The following is a 22,665-nucleotide window of genomic DNA, read 5'->3' on the forward strand; positions in this document are numbered from 1 at the left end:
TATTGTCTCAGAAAGGCATTAATATATATTTTGAATTATGCATTCTCTTGCACATTAAAAATATGTGTAAAAATATGAGTGTCTTCCGATTTTAGCTCATATATATATATATGTGTGTGTGTGTGTACCCTTTTATTTCAGATTCACTGATTCAGAGAAACTCAAACTTCAAAGGTTTTCTTAGAAGTGGTATGAATACTTGTCCCCTGAAAACTACATAAAAAAACTCAATGAAAATAAAACCGGCCTCTTTTGTTTGGTGGGCCTTTCTGGCCATTATATTTATCTAAGTCACATCTTATGACTTTAAGGCAAGACCAATTGTTCCGGGCCCAATAAGCCTCCGAAACCCGAAACTACTTGAAGGCCTAAATCTAATTACGACTTGTCAATAAAATTAATAAAGACAACTTGATTAATCTTGTTAAGTAATTTCATCATTCCCTTGTAATTTATTAAACTACATGCAAGAACTTTTTGTCTAGGGCACTTTATCTCTATTGAGAACTTACACACTTGTTTATGTTCTAACACGAATAATTTGAAACGACCCACTCTCCTAATTGAGTATAATGTGTGTCGATTTTTTTTATAAATTATCCATTATTTATCTGATAATACTACAACTAGAAACAATTTAAGATATGATAGTTAGAGAAAAGGTCTCTTTTAGAAAATATATATATTATTATTAAGGGGAGAGGAGGGGGATGGTTCGAAACTATTGTAATAATTTAGGAGATGAGAAGTTTCGAACTCTAGACACATGAGTGAAAGCTCAACAGCTATCCAATAGGATATTGGACCACATGCAAGAGAAAATGTTTATTGAATCTGATTACAATGGACTTACCGTTTAGGCATAAAACAATTAGAGTTAATGCTATACTTATCATATTTTTCATACCGCATTTGTAAGACCTATCTAATAGAAGTAATGCCCACCAACACACGCGGGTTCCATCTCTATTAGAGAGATGGTACAAATGGAATATATATGTAAAATGTGGTAAGAGTGACATTTTTGTAACAACCAATGAGACTATATCATTAACACTGATTTTGGCCTCTGATTAAATTAGTATACTAATAATTTGTATTATCTAAATTTGCATCTTATTGTTGACTTTTAAGGTATACATATCTAACAATCTCTCATTGACACTAAAGTCAACCACAACACTCATGGATTGATTATAATTTTAAAATTACGAAACTACCTTTAACAGCGTGAGCATTACCAAAATCTCAACCTAAGGTGGTGCTTGTTTGGGCTCACTAAGTTTTATTGGACTAGACTACACTAATTATAAGTGTAGTCCTATGTTTGGTAGGCAAAGGGATTAAGTTTAAAGGAAAACTAATGAAAAGTCCAAAAACAAATTTAGTTTTAATGAAAAATGACAAATAAAGGTGTAGTAAATAGTACCAGAGAAAGGTAAAAATATGATTTTTCGTTCAACAGAGCAGGGCTCAATATCATCGCTTAATATGATCTCACTGGCTACTGAGAATGTGAACATGTCGTCGATGATTATTTCATTTCGATCCCACAATTCATTAATACATGCATAATTTATGGAGATTTCTTTGCTTTCATGCACTTCTGTCTCTTCAGGGACATGTGTCTCATCAATGATATTTTCTTTTTCAGAATCATGAATTGGGGATTTATCAATTATTTTCTCTTCTTTAATGACTTCATTTGGATTTAGCTGTGCCTTCGTCTTTCTCTTTCGAGGGGCTGAATCTCTTAAACCTGGGGGTCTGCCACGCTTCAGGCGTGCACCAGATGATTCATTCGCTACCACTTTATTTTGTCCAATAGGGACATCCATTCTTACAGGTGCATTTGCAGTTGGTATATGTGACTTTGTCACTTTTGAAGCATCATTAAATGCATCTAGCATATTATTAGCAATACTTTGAAGGTGAATGATCCTTTTCACTTCATTTTCACATTGAGTGCTTCGTGGATCAAAATGAGATAAGGTAGGAACATCCCATGTCAGCTTTTGCCGTTCTTCTGGAATGGTATTTTGTCCCCCTAATGACGGGAATACTGTCTTATCAAAATGACAATCTGCAAAACGAGCTGTAAATATATCACCTGTCAAGAGTTCTAAATATCTAATGATAGATGGTGAATCAAAACCCACATAAATTCCCAGTCTGCGCTGAGGTCCCATTTTAGTGTGTTGTGGCGGTGCAATAGGCACATAAACTGTACAACCAAAAACTCGTAAATGTGAAATGATTAGGCTGATGCCTAAACACGAGTTGTACTGAGGAGTATTGGTGGTTGGCTGTAGATCTCAATTGAACCAATGATGTAGCATGTAAGATGGCATGTCCCTATGCAGAAACTGGCAATTTTGTTTTCATGAGCAGAGTGCGAGCTATTAACTGAAGCCGCTTGATCAATGTTTCGGCTAAACCATTTTAAGTATGGACATGAGGAACAAGGTGTTCAACATTAATGTCCAATGTCATGCAGAAATCATCAAAGGTTTGGGACGTAAATTCACCAGCGTTATCAAGTCGGATTGACTTAATGGGGTAATTTAGGAACTATGCTCGCAACTTAATTATCTGAGCAAGAAGTCTCGAAAAAGCTACATTTCGAGTAGACAAGAGACAAACATGTGACCATAGGATAGATGCATCAACCAAAACTAAAAAATATCAAAATGGTCCATAAGATGGTTGAATAGGCCCACAAATATCCCCTTGAATTCTTTGCAAAAATGAAGGGGATTTAGTATCAACCTTTAGTTGTGATGGTCTAATTACCAACTTCCCTTGAGAACAAGCCTTGCAAGGGTTATCATTTGAGATATCAATGTGTCTGCTCAACAATGGATGTCCATTAGAGTTGGTAATGATCCTACGCATCATGGTGGATCCTAGATGGCCCAGACGGTCATGTCAAAACATGTAAACTTTTGAATCAATGAACTTCTAGTTCATGACAGTATGTGATTCAACTGTCTTTATGTATGTATAATATAATCCACTCGACAAACTACGCAACTTCTCCAATATATGCTTCTGGGTATCATTGGAGGTAATGCATAAATACTCCACATTTTATGCACTTTTCATTTCAATGTGGTATCCATTTAAACGTATGTCTTTGAAACTCAAAATTTTTTGACTAAATCGAGTAGCATACAACGCATTTTGTATGGACAATATTGTTCCACTTGGTAACATAATATGGGCTTTCCCTGAGCCTTCAATTACATCTGATTAGCCTGATATTATTGTTACCCTTACTTTTGTAAGCATTAATCTTGAGAGATACTTTCGATCACGAAGTATAGTATGCGTGGTTGCGCTGTCTACAAAACAAATATCTCTGCCATTTCTTATGTTTTGAGAATAACCACAGTTTTTATCCATGCTTTCTGAGTAAAGGGGATCACAGCTAAAAACAACTTATTCATAATGAAAGGGAAATTGAAATGCCACTTTTATTGAATTGAAATGTGAGTTATAAACTACATGTTCAGAATAAAAGATACATCAAATATAAATGATTCAATCAGACCGGTACACTTCATTCCCTCTTTCCATAATGAAGTCTGAAGCATCTAGGTGGGTTGTGTTCAACTGCCCTGATAAGTTGAGCACTGGATCAGGTATATCCATTGGTCTAGCCTGGTTAAGGAAATTGATCTCGACACCCTTCTCCTCGTTTATAATTATTGCCACGAGAGGATGTGGTATTCCCTTTAAGGGAAACAACATTCCCTTTTGAGAATGGTGCCGATCCAGTAGGTCGAGACTGATGATTCTTCATCAGGAGCTCATTGTTTTGTTCAGCTACTAGGAGCACAGATATCAATTAGTTGTATTCAGTGAAGCCTCGCTCTCTATACTGTTGTTGCAGGAGCACGTTGGAGGCATGAAAAGTGCTGAAAGTCTTTTTCAGCATATCTTCCTCAGTAATGGTTTCCCCATAGAGCTTCATCTGGGAGCTAATTCTGAACATAGCAGAATTGTACTCAACCACTGAATTAAAATCCTGGATCCTTAAGTGAGTCCACTCATAACAAGCTCTTGAAAGAATCATTGTTTTCTAGTGATTGTATCTGTTTCTCAATGGATTCCAGAGAGCTAATGGATCTTCAACTGTTAGGTACTCACTCTTTAGTCCTTTATCAAGGTGGCGACGAATAAAGATCATGGCCTTCGCCCGATCTTGAGAGGATGCACTGTTTTCTTCCTTAATCTCCAAGATTCCCTATCTCTAGATGGATCTTGGTATCCACTACTCAGGTAAGATAGTTTTTCCCAGTAATGTCCAAGACAACAAAATCAAGCTTTGTCAAGTTCACCATTTTCTTTTCTGAAAGAAAAATGAGATGTGTAAAAACTTGCAATAATACGTATTACTGGAGGAATATAGTTTTAGAACTTATGGTTTTTACAAATTTTTCAATTTAATCTTCAGGCTAAAATAATAAGCACTCGAAACTTTAGGCTTAAGATTTTGTTGACCCTAGAAACTACCAAGCCTACGTGGCGCGCAGGCCGAGTAATCTATAAGCTAACTACGTCCTTCGGTGAATGCGGGGCGTGCCAACGCGTCGGCCGAGCTCGGCCGAGGAGTAAATTTTGTTGATGTTGCGTTGGGTGCGCGGCTGACTTCTGCGTCTTGCGATTGTGGCCAAGAAAGGAACACGTCTCGACCTCTTGGGCTCTCGAACCTGAAGACAAGGTTACTATTCTTACGAAGTTTACGAGTCGTCGTCGTCGGATTCAGTCACAGTGATGTTATTCATCAGAGTAAACTCACGCCGAATCGACACCAGAGTGTAAGGGCACAAATACTCAAAGCAAATATAAGTTTTAATGGTGAACGTGGTTCGGCCGTCCGAATGCCGAACTCTAAATCCCACTTGAGAATATCCAATCATAAAATAACTCGGCAACCAAAGCGCCGAGCTCGATATATCGTAACACCTCACTTCGCCGAGAGGGCTAATGAGATGACCTCAATCAATAAGGATCCAGAAATCCTCCTTGACCGAGACTTGGATAGGTAATCAACCGCTCTCGCCGCAGTGCTGTTGATGCCAACGGAAGATACTGCGAGATCAACTGATTCTACGGTGACAGAGCTATCTATGCCGACTTAAGATATCACCGGTTGCTTTCACAGTGCTGTTGATGCCAACGGAAGATGTGTCAGAGAAAAAGAAAGAAAAAATCTCAAGTTGTTGAGTTTGCGCAGGGCAGTTTTGTATTGATTTGCAGGGGGTTTGAATGATGCGCAGCCTCTTCTATTTATAGCAATGGCTCCCCCCAAGGTCGAGTAAAAACCTACTCGGACTAGGTCTTCTTCTCCTGATCAGCACCAACTCGACCAGTCCTACTTTCACTAGGACTGTGAACCTAGTCCTCAACCGAACCGGATTCACTTCCGGGTCCTGCCGAGACTCCTTATTGCACTAGGACTCAACTTCTTGCGTTATAACCTAGCTGACCTAGGTTTGGAGGCCCACGTACTTGAACGATCCATGGTATTCTTGTCGCAAGGCCTTCCGGGCCGAGAATGATTCTATACTCGGCCCAAACTATTATTTTGGGCCCAAACATTGCACCCTCGCTTCTGAGGTCCTCGGCCTGAATTCGTTGGCCGAGGTTCGGCCTTGAAGAAGTGAATGTAATCCTCAGAACCCTAGTGCTCTAATTCCAAGGCGCATTTATTGAGCACGATTGCACGATCTTGGTCCTGCTAACCAACTCGCCACGTGGCGTCTTCTAACACGACCAACCCCAATAATGACGTCTAAGGCGTGCGGCCACCTGAACCGTCGTGCCATCATGACCTTCTAGCCACTCTACCTCAATCTACGAGCCGCTTGTCATCGTGCAGACGTCGAAACGTCTTTCGCCATTAATCTCGCCATCACACGCAATCGTGCGCCCCCAATACCTGAGACCTTCGGTCTTCTCAACAGCATTTCCCAAATGTTCATCATGATCAGCAATTCATTCGGTCGATTTTGCCCTCTGTTTTGAATTTCCAACGATTGCCCTTCCTGCCAAAATCCTATAAATACTGAAATCCCTCATTCATACTTTACGCTTCCAAAATCACTCCGAAATTTCTTGCCCTTGTTCTCCAGCACATTTTTCTTCCCAGGTATTCGTCTTCAAATCCCCCAACCCAGAAAACTTTTTACGCCGTACTTCCTTCCTACAATGGCGTCCTTCATCTCTAAGCTTTCCAGGGAATGTGACCAGCATCAGAAAATTCTTGATCGGAGCTCGATCAAAACCATACGGTTTGAAAGTGACATGAGCACTTCCCACCAAATCTTGGGTCCTCTTTTCAAGGCGGCAGTACCGCTGACTATTACTGGCATTCTCCAGGAGCACTGCCTAACACCCTTGCTCCAAGGGTTTGAATGGTCGAGATAGGATGCGGCGAAACCCCAAGGCTCCTGGCCCTCGACAACCACAACCTGGGCAGCCTGGGTTGTTCGAATAGAAAGGCTCTTCGGCGAGCAATGGAAGGCCCTCGGCATCTACGACGCCATCCTCCTCTCGTCAATGGATGTCGTTCCCGACAAGGAGCTTCTCCTAGCCGCCTTGTGCTTCTGGTGCTCGGCCACCAACACCATGGTTCTTCCTCTTGGTCCCATCGGCCCCACCATTCTTGATGTCACCGCCATTTTGGGCACCTCGACAACTGGGATCCCCATCGATGCGGCCCTCTCTGGGTACCCGTCGAATGTTGACCTGAAGACGCTTTTTGATCGACGGGCTTTCGAGACGTTGAACCGTGAAGGTCAAATCCCGTCGAAAGAAGACATTTAGAAGCTCCACAAGAACTTCTTCAATTACAACACCCTCTATCTCCATTTCGCCGGCCGAGGAGAAGAGGACCTACGAGAAGGAGAACATGAAGCTTTCCTCTTCTATTGGTACAACAAGTACATTTGTTGTACCAAGTCGAACAAATTCTTGGTCGAGAACATGCCGGTAGCCGAGGCCTTGGCTAGTGGTCACGTCCTGTCACTGAGCTCCAACATTCTCGCCCATCTCTTTCGCTGCCTGGCCGAGGTGACCCTTCACAAGATCGACCCACACCAGAATGGTCCCCTCTGGGTCTTCCAACTCTGGTTACAAGTTTATTTCGCCTCCCTTCGGCCGGCCATAGCCGATTTCTCGCCAACGGAGGCGCTTGGACCTCAGCTGGCCTCCCGACCGACACCCCCTCACCAAGCCGAAGAGGTATTTAGGTACCTCTTCGCTCTTGATGACCTCTCCAACGACGAATTCCTGATATGTCGTCGTCGAGACTATCCTTCCTCCATTAGGCTACCCACATCCATGTGGGGCGCGGGGGAAGATGCCGACCTTCGTCAGTCTTAGGGGTCGTTCGTGCTCACTCGCGACCTTCCTCTCGGCTGTGATGGGAAACGAGCGGGTTGGGAAGTGTACCATCCTAACTTCCTTGCTCGACAGCTCGGCTACCTCCAAGGCTGCCCGGTCCCTCTTCTCTCCTCCCGAACAGTCCTAAGCCGTGGACGTGAACCCAGTTCCTCGAAGAAGGAATGCAAAACCGTCGCGAGGGAGTTCCAAGAGCAATGCCAAAAATTTCGCCTTCGACCGGCCACCCCAGAAACTCTTTACACTGACACCTTCGGTGATTGGTGGGAAGATTATACCCAGGCGTTCTTTGGTGCTCCGGTCGAAGATGTGTTGAACAAACTCTTCGGTGAACGACCTAAAAAGGGCTCGGCCCCCCAAGCTCAAGGTAACTGTTCATTTCTCCCCTTCTCCTTTAACTTTGGATATTGGTTTGCCTCGCTGATTTGCCTTGCTGATTTGCCTTTATCCTCTTAGGTAGTCGGCCATTGAGAAGAGTGGAGGCAGTTGCCGCGGCTACGGCCGAGAAAAAATCGGTCGTGGCTAAGAAGGATAAGACCGCAGGTCGGGCCGTGCTGAACAAACGGCCTCGCCAAGAGGCCGAGCCGGCTGTCGAACCTCCGCCGCCTGCCAAGCGGGTAAAACAGCTGGCAAAGAAGGGCGCACGGGAGATCCATGTCATCTCCAGTCAAACTACGGGGGTGACGACTCCCAGTGTTTCCCCTTCTCCTGCCGTCGGCCAGCCCTTGGTCGAGAAACAGCCAGCTCCAGCCACAGAGATAGTTCAAGCGTGGCCTGTTTCTGGGGCCGGTACACCAGTTGTGCCCCCCTCTGTCGAGGAGGCACCTGTTACAAAAAAAGCGGTTCTACGACCCAGGGAACTTCCCCTAAAAATCCAAAGCTCTCGGTCTTCATTCTGGAAGATAGTGAGGGGAGCGACGAGGTCCCGTTGGCAAATCATCCTCATACTCACCGACAACCTCCTCCAATGTCCGAGATGGCGGTTCAAGCCGGCCCCTCCACGGTTGATCGTGGCAAGCGTCTGGTCGAGGAACCAACAGCGGTGGTCGAACCCCCGGCTCCTTCTCAGGACCAGGATGTCCCTCCCTCATCCGAAGCGGCTGTCCCGGTTGGCCCCTCCACAGTCGACTGTGGCAAACGACCGGCCGAGGAACCCGAGGCAACAGCGGAAACGCCCGTTCATCCTCAAGACCAGGGCTTCCACATTCCTCCGCAGGAGGTTACTTCGGCCTTCGTAAGTACCCTCTACCGTCTTTCCTTGATTGCTTTTCTGCTTTAGAATTCTAAACGAGGAAAATACTAAATGTCAGGTGCCTGTACACTCTTTTCACCGAAAATTCTACGCGCCGAAGGGCGTTATCTATATTTCTTGGCCGCCTCAGTGGCCCTCGAACGTAGATAACCTCCATCGGCCGCGTGAACTGAGAAGCAATCTAAGACACTAGGCTCGGCCATTGAGTTCTTTGGGTTCGAGCAACAATCCTGGAGACATGGCCGAGGTCTCCTCTCGGCAGGTTAAAAAAAACGCAACTTTCTTGCTATCCTTGTCATGACTTCTTTTGAGCTTAACCTAATTTGTATGTGCAGGCTTCGTGGGAGGTCGAATTCAAAGCCCTCCTCTCCAGCACAATTACCGGCTCTGGTCCTTCGGCTCCCATGACTGAAGCTGCCGATTCAACCGCTCTGTCTCAGTTGCGAGAAATCTTGTCGCTTTCAGCGTCGCAAGTACTCGAGCGCAATGGTCTTGATCTGCTTGGCGCATGTCTGAACGACCTCGGAGCTGACGGTCGTCTGAGCGGAGATGCTATCGTTCGGGCATCGTCGGCCTTGGAGCGGGTTCGGGAGACATTTAGTATCTTCCAGACCGCTCTAAAGGCTGAACAAGACCTGCAAGCTGCCACGGCCGTCCAAGACACTCTCCGTCTGAAAATCGACACCCTAAAGGCAAAAGGATAAGCATTGGCCGAGCTTGACCGTCAAATGGCGGAACTAGCGAAACGTAGGTCGGCCATTGCCTCCGATCTTGCTAAGGACTTCGAGTCGGGCGGAAAAGATTGCCTGACCGAGTATGTGGCGACCACAAAACGGGTAGAGCGGTTGAAGCTGGACAAGAAGAATCGGCAGGCTGAGGTCATCATGGGTGAGGTGCGGTGGTTGGAGTTGAAGGCCCTGCTCAGCACTCTTCTACCCCCTTCCCCTTGAATGTCTTTGAATGTAAACAGACCGACTTGCTCATTTTGTATATGCTTATCAATCTTAATGAAATGGTTTTCTATTCCCGCATTTCCCACATGACTGGGTAGTATTTTTTCAAAAACTTCCCGTTGATTGGTAATCTGTGAACCAAACCGGTCCGGTCTTTAAGATGATACGCCCCTTTTCCGTATACTTTATGTATAACGAACGGTCCTTCCCAATTTGGCGACCACTTGCCGAACCTAGGATCTTTTAGTCCTACGGGTAACATCGTTTGCCAAACCAATTCACCTTCGCCGAATGTTTTCCGTCACACCTTTTGATTATATGCTCGCTCGGCAATCCGTTTTTGTGCCACCAGTAAGTTATAAGCGTCAAGTCGCCCTTCTTCCAAATCTTCTAATTCTTGTCTCATGGACTGATTATATTCGGCGCTAAACAAACTACTTTGTTCAATCAATCGCAACGAATTTATACTTAACTCGACTGCCAACATTGCATTGTGTCCGTATGTTAATGCATATGGGGTTGTTGCAGTCGCCGATCGGGGCGACGTTCGGTATGCCCATAATGCCTCGTTCAACTTTAAATGCCACATGCCAGGCCTTTCTTTTATTATTTTTTCGAGGATGCCGATCAACACTTTATTACTTGCCTCGGCCTGCCCATTTGCCTGTGGATAATACGGTGTGGACTGTTCCAGCCAAATTTTCAAATTTGCCGTGTACTCTTTAAACCTTTCGGCTGTGAAGATTGTTCCATTATCGGTTATGATCGTTTCCGGTACGCCAAATCGGGTCACAATGTGTTCCTCCACGAAGTCACAAACTTCTTTAGATGTTAACTCGGCATATGATTTTGCTTCGACCCACTTAGTAAAGTAATCAGTTGCAACTATTATCCATGCATGCTTAGCAGCTCCAGAAGATGGCGTGATTTTACCGATTACGTCCATGGCCCATCCTCTAAACGGCCATAGCTTAATGACCGAATCCAGTGATTCTGCCGGGACCCTTTGTATAGGCCCGTGGATTTGGCACTGTACGCATCCTCGTGCAAACTCGATACAATCCTTTAGTACTCTCGGCCAAAAATAGCCGTGCCGTCGAAGTAACCATCGCATTTTTCGTCCAGATTGATGAGCTCCACAAACCCCTTCATGGACTTCTGTGATCGCCCGAGCACCCTCTTGGGGACCGAGGCATAGCAGTAGCAATCCATCCTCCCCTTTTCGGTATAACTCGTTTTGGTACGTGACATAGTTCGTGGCGTGGACTCGTGTCTTGCGACTATGTTTTCCATTGGGATTGTCAAGCTACTGCATAATGGGCTTTCTGCAATCATCTGGTGTTGCTTCGACGGTGCAAACCTCTATAGTATCTTGTCGGTCTAGCAACGAAGGTAAAGACATGACTCGAGTGCGTATGACATCGTCGCGCCGGAGGATTTGCTGGTTGACCAAGGCCGGGTATAATTGTCGTAACACCGGTATTTCTCGGCCTAGCTTGCCCCCCAGGAGTTGTGCACCAGAGGCAATTTGAGCCAACTCATCTGCGTCGGTATTATGGATCCGGGAAACATGTTCGAACGTAATACCGTCGAAGGACTCAGCCAAATAGCTGGCAACCATGTGGTAGGGTGCCAGGGTACAACTCATGCAGCGAAAAGACCCATTAAGTTGGTTAAATCACAAGCTCATAGTCGCCGAGGATGAGGGCACGGGTGGCCCGCAAGTCATGAAGGAGGCCAAGGCCGATGATTAGGGCTTCATATTCGGCCTGATTATTGGTGCAGTCAAAATCCAACTTAAGCGAAAAATACCAACGATCGTGATTAGGAGATTGAATGACAACTCCAACGCCGGCCGAGGATGAAGTACTGGACCCGTCAAAATACATCGTCCAATAGTTGTCGCGTGTTTCAACCATGCCGATTTCGACATCAGTGTCCCCAAAACTATAGGGGGAAGGGTGGTGAGCCAGGAAATCGGCCAATGCTTGGCCTTTGACAGCTTTCTGAGGCACGTATTGTAGGCTAAACTTGGACAACGCCGTCGTCCACTTCCCAATTCTCCCTTTTACGATTGGCCGGGTAAGCATGTACCGGATAACGTCGGTCTGGGCAATGACTTGTGTGACCGACGGAAGCATGTAATGCCGGAGTTTGGAGGCGGCGAAGAACACGGCAAGACAGAGCTTCTCCACGGCGGAATAATTGATCTCTGGTGGATTAAGATTTCGACTGAGGTAAAAAATAGCCTGCTCTCGCCCGGCATCATTGTCTTGGGCAAGGAGGCAGCCGATGGACTCTTCAGCCGCCGAGATATATAGTTTGAGGGGTTTACCGCGCCGAGGTGGAACAAGGACAGGTGGTGTTGTGAGGGAGACTTTGATTTGTGTAAACGCCGCCTGATGCTCGTTCGTCCACGCAAATGTATCCGAGTCCTTAAGTTTTAAAAGTGTGGAAAACGCTTTCATTTTTCCTGCCGAGTTAGCTATAAATCGGCGGAGAAAATTTATCTTGCCGAGTAAGGACTGCAGCTGTTTCTTCGTAGTCGGTGGTGGAGCACTGATGATTGCACGTGCTTTATTTTCGTCCACTTCAATCCCACGGTGATGTACCAAGAAACCGAGAAAATTACCGGCCGACACACCGAATGCACATTTGGCAGGATTCATTTTGAGATTGTGTTGGCGCATACGAAGGAAAGCCTGTCGGAGATCATCCACATGAGTTCGCCGTTGTTTTGATTTAATCACAACATCATCAATATAGACTTCGACAATGGTTCCAATTAAGTCATGAAATATGGTGTTCATCGCCCGTTGGTATGTGGCGCCGGCATTTTTGAGGCCGAATGGCATAACAACCCATTCGTAAGTGCCGAGTGCCCCCGGGCAGCTGAAAGCAGTTTTGTGCACATCGGCTTCAGCAATGAAAATTTGGTTGTACCCGGCGTGTCCATCCATAAAGGATAAGATCGCATGATTCGCCGCAGCATCAATTAATAGATCTGAAATCGGCATTGTATACTCATATTTGGGAGTTGCCAGATTCAGATTTCTGAAATCGATGCAGATGCGTAGTGCACCATTCTTCTTTAAGACAGGAACGATATTCGCCAACCATTCCACATATCGAGCTGTCCGAATGAACCCAGCTTTCAAAAGTCGAACCAGTTCGTCCTTGATGCCAAGTTGTACTTCGGTCGAGAATCGACGAGGTGGTTGCTGGAAAGGTTTGCATCCGGGCTTAATACGTAATTCATGTTCGACAAGAGTGCGATCTAAGCCGGGCATTTCATGGTAGCTCCAAGCAAAACAATCTTTAAACTTTGTAAGCAAGGCACGAAGTTCGTCCTTCATTTGTTGGGGAAGTAATGCACTAATAAACAAAGGCCGTGGGTCGTCGGCCGTCCCAACATTAATCTCTTCCAGGGGGTCCTTAACTTGGGGCTGATGATCTTCGAGCTCGATCGGGGCGGCTCGAACTTTGTCAAGGGATAAGACAGGACCATTATTTCTTTCGGCAAGGGACTCGACGAGGTTAACGCCCGAATTTGGTTGTTGAGATATAGTATACCAATGGGCCAGCAGTCGTTCCATAGTAGATGAAACTGCGGCCCTTCGTTCCTCCCGATCGGCGTCAAACATCAGCTTCGGGGAGAAAGTTGGCTAGTCCGAGTCGGCCGTCCTTCATCATTGAAGCCTTGCAAAGTAATATAGCCGACGTGGTCATCATAGTACCGTGCTTGGATCATGTTGGTTTCGAAGGGTTGGCTATCGGCCGGGTGAACAGTGATCGATTTGCCGTCCCAAAAAACGAGCACTTGATACAATGAGGAAGGAATACAGCTGGTTTGGTGAATCCAATCTCGACCGAGGAGTGCATTATACTCGGTTTTAGAATCGACCATGAAAAAGGCGGTCATGTGAATGCGACCGGCAATATTCACTGTCAGCGGAATGACACCTTTGGTTTGGGATTTATCGCCGACGAAACTACTCATTGTGATCCCTGACGGAATAAGTTCGTCATTAGAGCGACGTAAGGCCTTCATGATGTTCATAGGCATGATATTGACAGTAGCTCCACAATCGACAAAAACTTTAGAAACTGGATATCCCTCGATATGGGCCGTCACATACAATGGCTTTAAATGATGGAGGTTGGCCGATGGTGAACGAGGAAATAATTCGGCCAAAGCTGCTTTGATATTGTCATCTTTTGTTATAGAGTCAGCTTCAGCAACGGATACGAAATCAACATGGCCGGCTTCCTCGGCGACTACATCACCATCGAGGAAATTTGGCTGAGCTGTGCTGGATTGAAAAGCAGCGGGTAACACATGGACCATACTGATTTCCATGTTATCCAAGACGGATGGGCCCATCGGGTTAGGATCCTCCTCGTTAACCTCATCTTTCGTCTGGTCGGCGACTACAGCTTCCGTTGTTGTCAGAGTTGGACAAAGAGACTCTTCTGCTCCTTCTTCAAGGGTTTGATCCTGTGTTGTTGCTTCGGCAGCTTGTTGGTTCTGCGTAATTGCCTCAGGTGAGGTTGAAGTCGACAGTGTGCTTGGGGTCAAGATCCGAGCCTGCTCTTGGTAGTGTATCCGGGCATCCCTGGTGTCGAGATAAGCATCCAATCGCGCAACACGTGCTATTTCATCGGTCGTAAGGCTGAAGAGAGAAACAGCCGAGAATACTTCAAAGTGATATCGTAAATACTGAAGGTCCTCCATTGAGAAAGGAAGGTCAGCTGCATCGATATCAGTGTATGGGTCGACTTCAAATCCAAGGACACGAGCTTCTCGTATGTGCTGGAATCTTGCTTTCAATCCTGGGTCTGAGGTATTCTGAATAATTCGCTCGGCATCAGGACAAATCAGGACTAAATCAATTGTATCCTGACATGCCTTCGGCAAGCCATACAGATCATTGGCCGAATGTTTCTTATGGAATTCTCGCATGTACTCCAAAGCCTCCCCGAGGAACGGTGGGTGCAAATTCCGTCGAATTTTAATCAAAGGTTCTTGTATAGCCGGCGGGGCTAATTTGCTTTCGGCCTCTTGCCTGAAATGCTCGAGGCGTGCCTTCATCTCTCCCGGTTGAAGAAGAAGTTTGATCCGTTTATCAGCCTCTTCGAACGTGGTTTCGATATCTCGGTTGACCAGCCATTTTCCTTGAACCAACTCTGTCATAATAGCTGGAGGTGGTCGTTCATCATCAGTAACAATTGTGTCCTTCGGCCGCCATTGAGGAGCCGAAGTTTCTTGGGCCGCTTGTCGGCGGGCCATGCAATTTATCCTTTGGTGTCGGCGCTTCTGGGATTTGGACAGTGCGGTGTAAACGCCTTTCGAGGAATGATATGTATACCAACGTTGATCGCTAGGTTTGGGAGGTTTGAAAGTTTTTTGGCTCCGCGATGACTCCGAACTGCTAGAATTACGTTTATAGTAGTCCTCGTCGTAAAATGAGTCATTAAAATCAAGACGCCGCCTGACTGAAGGTGCCTCTTCCATCCTCACTTTGGGACCGAGCCTATCAAAAACCCCTTGATGTTGGCCTACGTCGGCAACCTTCTGCTGGGTTGCGGCCGTAGGTCGTTCCGTTATAAGCGAAGAGGGCTTCTCCTCTGGCTCACTACCGACCTTTGCTATACATTTACTGCACAAAACCGCTGTCCCACTGTCTTCATCGGTGGTATAATCTATCATAGGTTTGACAATAGCGGGTCCCGTTAAAGCTGTGGGCGGTTTGTTTGAACGAAAATCGGCCATGAAACGTGGCCGAGAATTCTGATTCCGAAAGCGTTGCGTCGCAACATCTTCGGCCTTCCCTTTCCCTTTGTCTTTAGGTAGGCACGCATCAACCATATTTACTGTTGCCGTGGGGAACGGGTCAGTATCAACATTCATCTTCTTCTCTGGAAATTTCAGTTTGCCATTATCAATCCAGCTTTGGACGTTGTCTCGAAACACGACACAATTGTTTGTCGTGTGTTTGCTTGAATTGTGGTATTTGCAATATATCTTCCCTTTAAGCTCTTCGGCCTTGGGAATGTTGTGCCCAGGTCGAAGTTTGATGATCCTTGCTGATAATAGTTGATCAAAAATTGCATTGGCTTTTGTAATATCAAAAGTATAAACTTTCGACGGTTTCAGTGCTCCTTCAGTAGCTGAGCGGGTTTTGACTTCCTTAGAATCAACTTGAGTCAGTGCCTTGCAGACGTATGGCTTATCTATCACTATCTCAGCTGCATCCACACTAACGCATTCATCCTCGGTTGATGCATAACTGACAGTAGGGTTCTTGTAAATCGTCCCCTGGGATGGAGCTTTCGAAATCTTTTCCTCGCGGAGCAAATAATCATACTGCTCGACATGCTGGGCCAATTCGTACATATCCCGAAAGTTTGCCCCCCAAGAATTTCTTTTTGTATTCGACGTCAAGACCGTTCAGAGCAAGTCTGACGAATTCAACTTCGGGGAGAGGCACTCGGCACCAATTCCTAGCTGATTTGAATCTAGTAAGATAATCCATTGGTGACTCGTCGGACGCCTGAGCCATCCTTGCCAGTGAGGATACTGACATTTCCATTCCCGGCCGATAAAACTGCTCATGAAATTTCTCGACCAACTCCTCCCAACTCTGGACGGAGTTCGGTGGGAGGTTAATATACCAGGCGAACGCTGAGCGGGTCAACGAAAAATTGAAAAGTCGCAACTTGTGAAAGTCACTATTAACGTCCCCGCACTGTGTGGTGAAACGAGCTACATGTTCTAACGAGGATAAGGATGATTCTCCGGCAAAAAGGCTAAAATCCAGGATCTTGAAACCTCTAGGGTATTCGACCTGTTCCACGTAAGCTGGATACGGGTGTATAAACTTAGGGAACTTCGGCCCTTTCTTCATGGCCGAATCGATCATCCGTTGAACTTCAGTTATATCGACGGGCGTTACTTCCGCTCTCTGGTCGGATCCGTCTGACCTACTATTCGACCCTCCTCCTATTTCCAATTGAAGCGACCTGAGCCGAGCAGGAATTGGCTCGACCGGTGCACTTGATAACAGATTATTCCTCGATGGCAAATGCTGGGCGAGATCGAAAATTCTACCATCGCTGACCTTACTAACCAGTATCTCGAGTAATCTGGTTTGTGCTTCACTGGAATTACGTATCACGTCATGAAGCTTATCGATCCTCGACTCAATGTCTGTTCAACTGTCCGAGATTGCTTGTCAAGCCGTTTTCGGAGAAACGACCTTGTGGGTGGATCGGATCCTTCGCCACCGTCTTCGTCACAATCTTCTATTACTCCTTCATTGAGAACGCAAGTGTTCCTGTCGGGAATTTCAAGACTGCGAACCTGACCGCCGAGATTAACTTCCCTCTCTCGGCGAGTTGCGCTCATGGACTCAGGTGTCACGGCGCTGATGGGATTCTGCGCTTGTGGCACATGGTGTCCTGCGTTCTGATTTGGTAGATCGGTTGTCGACTTTCCCATAGCTGTTTTCTTTTTTACCGATCGTGTTTCAATTGGCATGAACTTCGTAGTCTAGCACTGGGTCCCACTGGGCGTGCCAAAATGTTGACCCTAGAAACTACCAAGCCTACGTGGCGCGCAGGCCGAGTAATCTATAAGCTAACTACGTCATTCGGTGAATGCGGGGCGTGCCAACTCGTCGGCCGAGCTCGGCCGAGGAGTAAATTTTGTTGATGTTGCGTTGGGTGCGCGGCTGACTTCTGCGTCTTGCGATTGTGGCCGAGAAAGGAACACGTCTCGACCTTTTGGGCTCTCGAACCTGAAGACAAGGTTACTATTCTTACGAAGTTCACGAGTTGTCGTCGTCGGATTCAGTCACAGTGATGTTATTCGTCAGAGTAAACTCACGCCGAATCGACACCAGAGTGTAAGGGCACAAATACTCAAAGCAAATATAAGTTTTAATGGTGAACGTGGTTCGGCCGTCCGAATGCCGAACTCTAAATCCCACTTGAGAATATCCAATCATAAAATAACTCGGCAACCAAAGCGCCGAGCTCGATATATCGTAACACCTCACTTCGCCGAGAGGGCTAATGAGATGACCTCAATCAATAAGGATCCAGAAATCCTCCTTGACCGAGACTTGGATAGGTAATCAACCGCTCTCGCCGCAGTGCTGTTGATGCCAACGGAAGATACTGCGAGATCAACTGATTCTACGGTGACAGAGCTATCTATGCCGACTTAAGATATCACCGGTTGCTTTCACAGTGCTGTTGATGCCAACGGAAGATGTGTCAGCGAAAAAGAAAGAAAAAATCTCAAGTTGTTGAGTTTGCGCAGGGCAGTTTTGTATTGATTTGCAGGGGGTTTGAATGATGCGCAACCTCTTCTATTTATAGCAATGGCTCCCCCCAAGGTCGAGTAAAAACCTACTCGGACTAGGTCTTCTTCTCCTGATCAGCACCAACTCGACCAGTCCTACTTTCACTAGGACTGTGAACCTAGTCCTCAACCGAACCGGATTCACTTCCGGGTCCTGCCGAGACTCCTTATTGCACTAGGACTCGACTTCTTGCGTTATGACCTAGCCGGCCTAGGTTTGGAGGCCCACGTACTTGAATGATCCATGGTATTCTTGTCGCAAGGCCTTCCGGGCCGAGAATGATTCTATACTCGGCCCAAACTATTATTTTGGGCCCAAACAGATTTACATGATTAATGAGAAGGGCAATTGTACCACACCATTCTCATTGAAGTAAGTATAGGATGGGCGATTATTTCGCACCACTCAAACTACAGGAAAATTTAAATATGCAGGGTGGACAATTATACCGCACCACCTAAAATTCCAGTAAAATTAAATAGCAGACAAATTTAAATATGCAGGGTGGACAATTATACCGCACCACCTAAAATTGCAGTAAAATTAAATATGTAGTCCAAGATGGGCAATGATACCGCACCATCTTTGCTCGCAGTAAAATTAACATAAATAAATACTAGGTTAGTAATCAGGAACTACACCAAACAAGAAATCAAATATATAAGTAATTGTTAAATTGAGAACGAGAAGTAGGCAAGGTGCAAATAGTTCTTCACGAGGGTATATCCAGCAGGTGAGGCAAATGAAGAAGAAGAACAGTAAAATCCTAGGAGGAAACATTTTTTTTTCTTTCGGCAAAGGGAAATGAGAAATGTTTAGAGAGTCGTGCTAATAACGTGTTATAAATAGGCAAAAAATAGATAAATAACCTTTGCTAAAGACAGGAGCGAAGCAGGCACAAAATATCACACTATAACTTTAGTAGCTATAACACAAAGGATGACAGATAAAGAGAGGGAGAGATATATACTGATATTATTTCTTTGATTCTTTCTTTTGCAGTGTGTGTTTTGATAACACACGGATCGCCCTATTTATAGAGCTACTCCCATGATAACATCCAAAGATGATATGATAGCTACTTTTGACAATATTACATAACAACAAATATATCACTATCCTTTTCCCCTTTTTCCAAATGCATGTGGGATGTGGGTATACTAATGCATGTGGGATGTGGGCATACACCATACAGCTTTTACAACATTTTTGAATTTTGGAACTTGTTTTCCTTGGATTGAGATCAATTTTGAATTTTTGTGTTGAGAATATGTGGATTGAGAGATTTTATCCACTCAATTTTAATTCAGCGACTCTTATTGTTCCATCACATTAGCTCACCTCACAAAACTCAAAAAATTTGAATGGCCCAGATCTTTTTCTCTCTCTTAAATGACCCTAATTTCGAGATTCTTAGGCTCCAGACACAGAAATTCAGAGAGAATCTCTTTCAGTTTCCCTTATCTTTGGACTTATCAATTTGCATTGGATCTCCCCAAACTTTAATTTATGTAAATATCCTCAATTTCTGGAAGGAAAAAAAAAATTAGGTGCACGGTATTCAATTGGGACACTTCACTTGTTATAATATAAGTGGAGAGACAAATAAATATATAATTTCCTTCACTTGTATAATGATATGAAGTACCACTTAAATACCTGGCACTTGAAAAATATCTCCAATTTTGGTCGTAATTTTCCGTTAATTTCATATGCTTATGCAATTTGGCTAGACTGAAAACAATAGCAGCCATAACAAAATTGATAAGCAAATCAAACGTTCACAGCATGAATAACAAACTTGTAAAATAGTTGCATACTTGCATTTTTCAATGATAAAGAAATAGGTCCGAACGATCGAGCATATCTACGAGAGTTATCCTCCTCGGGAACCTCGGAGGCAGCCTCAAATACGTTGCATCTTCAATGTCAATTGGCAAATGTGTTGCCACAATCACAATTCCTTCTTCCTATGCTCTGCGATGATATACTCGAGCAGCTTTGTCCCTTCAGTGTCCAATGCAACTGAAGGCTCATCAAGCAACAAAATTGGCCTATCGATTGTCAGAACCCTTGCAACCTGCAGCCTTTTCCGCTGCCCCATTGACAGCATTCTCGCTTTCTCCTTTGCCAGTCTCCCGAGCCCCATCAGCTCCAAAGCCAGCAGTGAATTCCCTTCCTTGCCTTTGAGAACTTCAAACCACTGAACATTGTCAAGAACTGTGAACTTCTCTTTCAACGCATCTTTAAGGGAGAGCCAGTTAAGTTGAAGCTTGTACTGGTGGAAAACTCCCGAATCTGTGATGTCATGTCCATTCTACAAAACCTGACCAGCAGAAGAACGAGAAAATCATGCTAACATGCGTAGGAAAGTAGACTTGCCCGAGCCATTAGTGCCGATCAGCACGAGTGCTCTACCATCGTGAACTGAGGCATTTACGTCTCTCAAGATTTGTTGGGCATTCCTCATGCAAGAGACATTGTTGAGAAGGAGAAGGGGAAGCGGAGGCTTTCTGAGAGACATCAATAGGGTATATCAAACAGGAAAACTACAATTAATTTGGGACTACGAAGAGGCATTCTGAAGTGTGTATTATCTTAGGTCAATGCTCAAAATCCTGTCATCCAAACCAAGTCCTAACTAGTAGACGATGCAGGACGTAACAGGTAACTGTTATAAAAAAAAATTCCTGTTAAAAGATAGAAAAAAAAAATCGAAAATAAGACACCAATCAACTCATAAAACAAAAGGAAACATGATTACTTTCCGAGATCAAGTTGTTTTCTTTTGCATTGGATTTTAACCGAATAAGAAAAAAAGGGTCAAGTAACCTATAGCTTAAGTTTCATGAATGCTTTGATTTCGTCTGTCACAGAGTGAAAATCGACAACAAGTAAGCTTACTTTTCTCCCTATTCATATCAAATGATAAGAAAATAACCATCTATTCATAACAAATTAGTATTCATCCCTATAGTTTCGATAGCATCTGAATAATAAGCGGAACCATCAACAACAAAGTGCAATTCGCATTCGAATAGCAATTCTAGCATGAAAAAACACAAGCATTATTATCACAAACACATCAAAAGTTATGGAGTACTTAGAGCTAACGGAAGACTTGGCGCAAACTTGAGCGCAATGGCATTCTAGTATTTATATAGTCGACCCAACTTAATGGGCTAAGGCTTGGTTTTTTATCACAAACACATCAAAAGTTCTCATTGAATCATACACAATTCAAAGCAAAATTACATATAAGTCACAGAATTTCATAAATTCAAATCCATAGAGTTTTTTTTTTTTTTTGAAAAGATACGATAGTAGATTTCATTTCATCAATAATTGCATTACAAAGGTTGATCCATCTCTAAACAAAGAACTACGTACAGTCCTCAACAAGTATATCAGTTATGATACTAGGTGGGGAACAGATCCATTCATAGCTTTGCATCAAAGATAGGCCGACATTTGCAAGGCGGTGAGCAGCATCGTTTGCGTTTCAACAAATGTGGGTGATATTTGCTTCAGTGATTGTATTGAGTAGAGCTTTGCAATCCTCCATTTCCAATTGAATGAGGGCCAAATGGCTCGTTTTAGAACTCTGGTCCTCCAAAAAATTAATATTTTAATAAACAGTATAAGACCATATTTCTTACCATCTTCAACCGAGGGGCCAGAGGGTCATAGGCCAAACATAGCCCTATGAAAAAAAAAATCATCTCCAACCGACGGCAAAAGGGTCATAGGGCCAAACATAATCTATTATTTAAATTTAAAAACTACAACAACTTAAATTGAAAAACTACAACTTTTATGTTGTTTAATGTTGTTTAATGACTTAGGAAGTTATAGGGAAAAAAATAGAATTTTTAAATTTTTTGTTAAAAAAAAAATTCAAATATAACGGCACGCTGACGTTAGCTAGCCGTTGCATTCAAATTTATGGCCTGGTCCGGGGCTAGCTGGTTGGCTGGGTTTGGCCAGCCGGTTGGCCCTTTGGCCTTTTTTTATCCTGTGGGGCCCATGAGCCTTTTGGCCTAGCCTTCAGTTGGAAACGGTTTTCGGGCTATTTTGGGCCCTCTGGATCCTTTGGTTGGAGATGATTTAAGTCTATTCCAGTTCCTCAAAAGTTTCTAATGTAAATGTAAATGAAAAATTATCCACCTCAATCTTTGATCCAAATCGGAAAATGCATCCTTAAATTCCTAAAAAATTTCATCAGACCCAACATCTGGAGAACTACTCAACTCTTTTTCAATGTCCTATTTCTTGCCACTGGAATGTGAATATGAGATTACACCATGTTTCATGCTAGAAGTCGGGATAAAAGGAAATGCAAAGTTTTCTCCAGACTTCTGGGAATCCCTATGAAATGCAGCAAAAAAAAACTCATTATGAGCACGGGCTCGAAAACCATCTTTTAATATATTTTATAGCAAAATGATGGCTACTAGTGAGTAAAAATATTAGGATAAAATCATTTTTTATTGTGATCCCTTAGTGTAAAAAACATGCAAATTAAGAAGGGATCCACTCATAGATATTCCTCTACTGGAAAGTCACTCAAACTAGGGAGGAATGCATCACTTCCAACTTATGCATCTAAACACAAATAGAGGGCATTTAATAAATGATAGGAGCATATTTATGCGCCTTAGTTAGCTAGTTCTTATGCATT

At 44.3% G+C, this 22,665-nt stretch overlaps 1 pseudogene; it reads right to left on the reverse strand.

The window, feature by feature from the left end:
• Positions 1–19,813: 19,813 nt before the first annotated feature.
• Positions 19,814–20,508, reverse strand: LOC126622508 (ABC transporter I family member 1-like; annotated as a pseudogene).
• Positions 20,509–22,665: the final 2,157 nt, after the last annotated feature.

The sequence above is a fragment of the Malus sylvestris genome, chromosome 5 (assembly GCF_916048215.2).
Source record: "Malus sylvestris chromosome 5, drMalSylv7.2, whole genome shotgun sequence".
In the NCBI taxonomy this organism is placed as follows: Eukaryota; Viridiplantae; Streptophyta; class Magnoliopsida; order Rosales; family Rosaceae; genus Malus; species Malus sylvestris.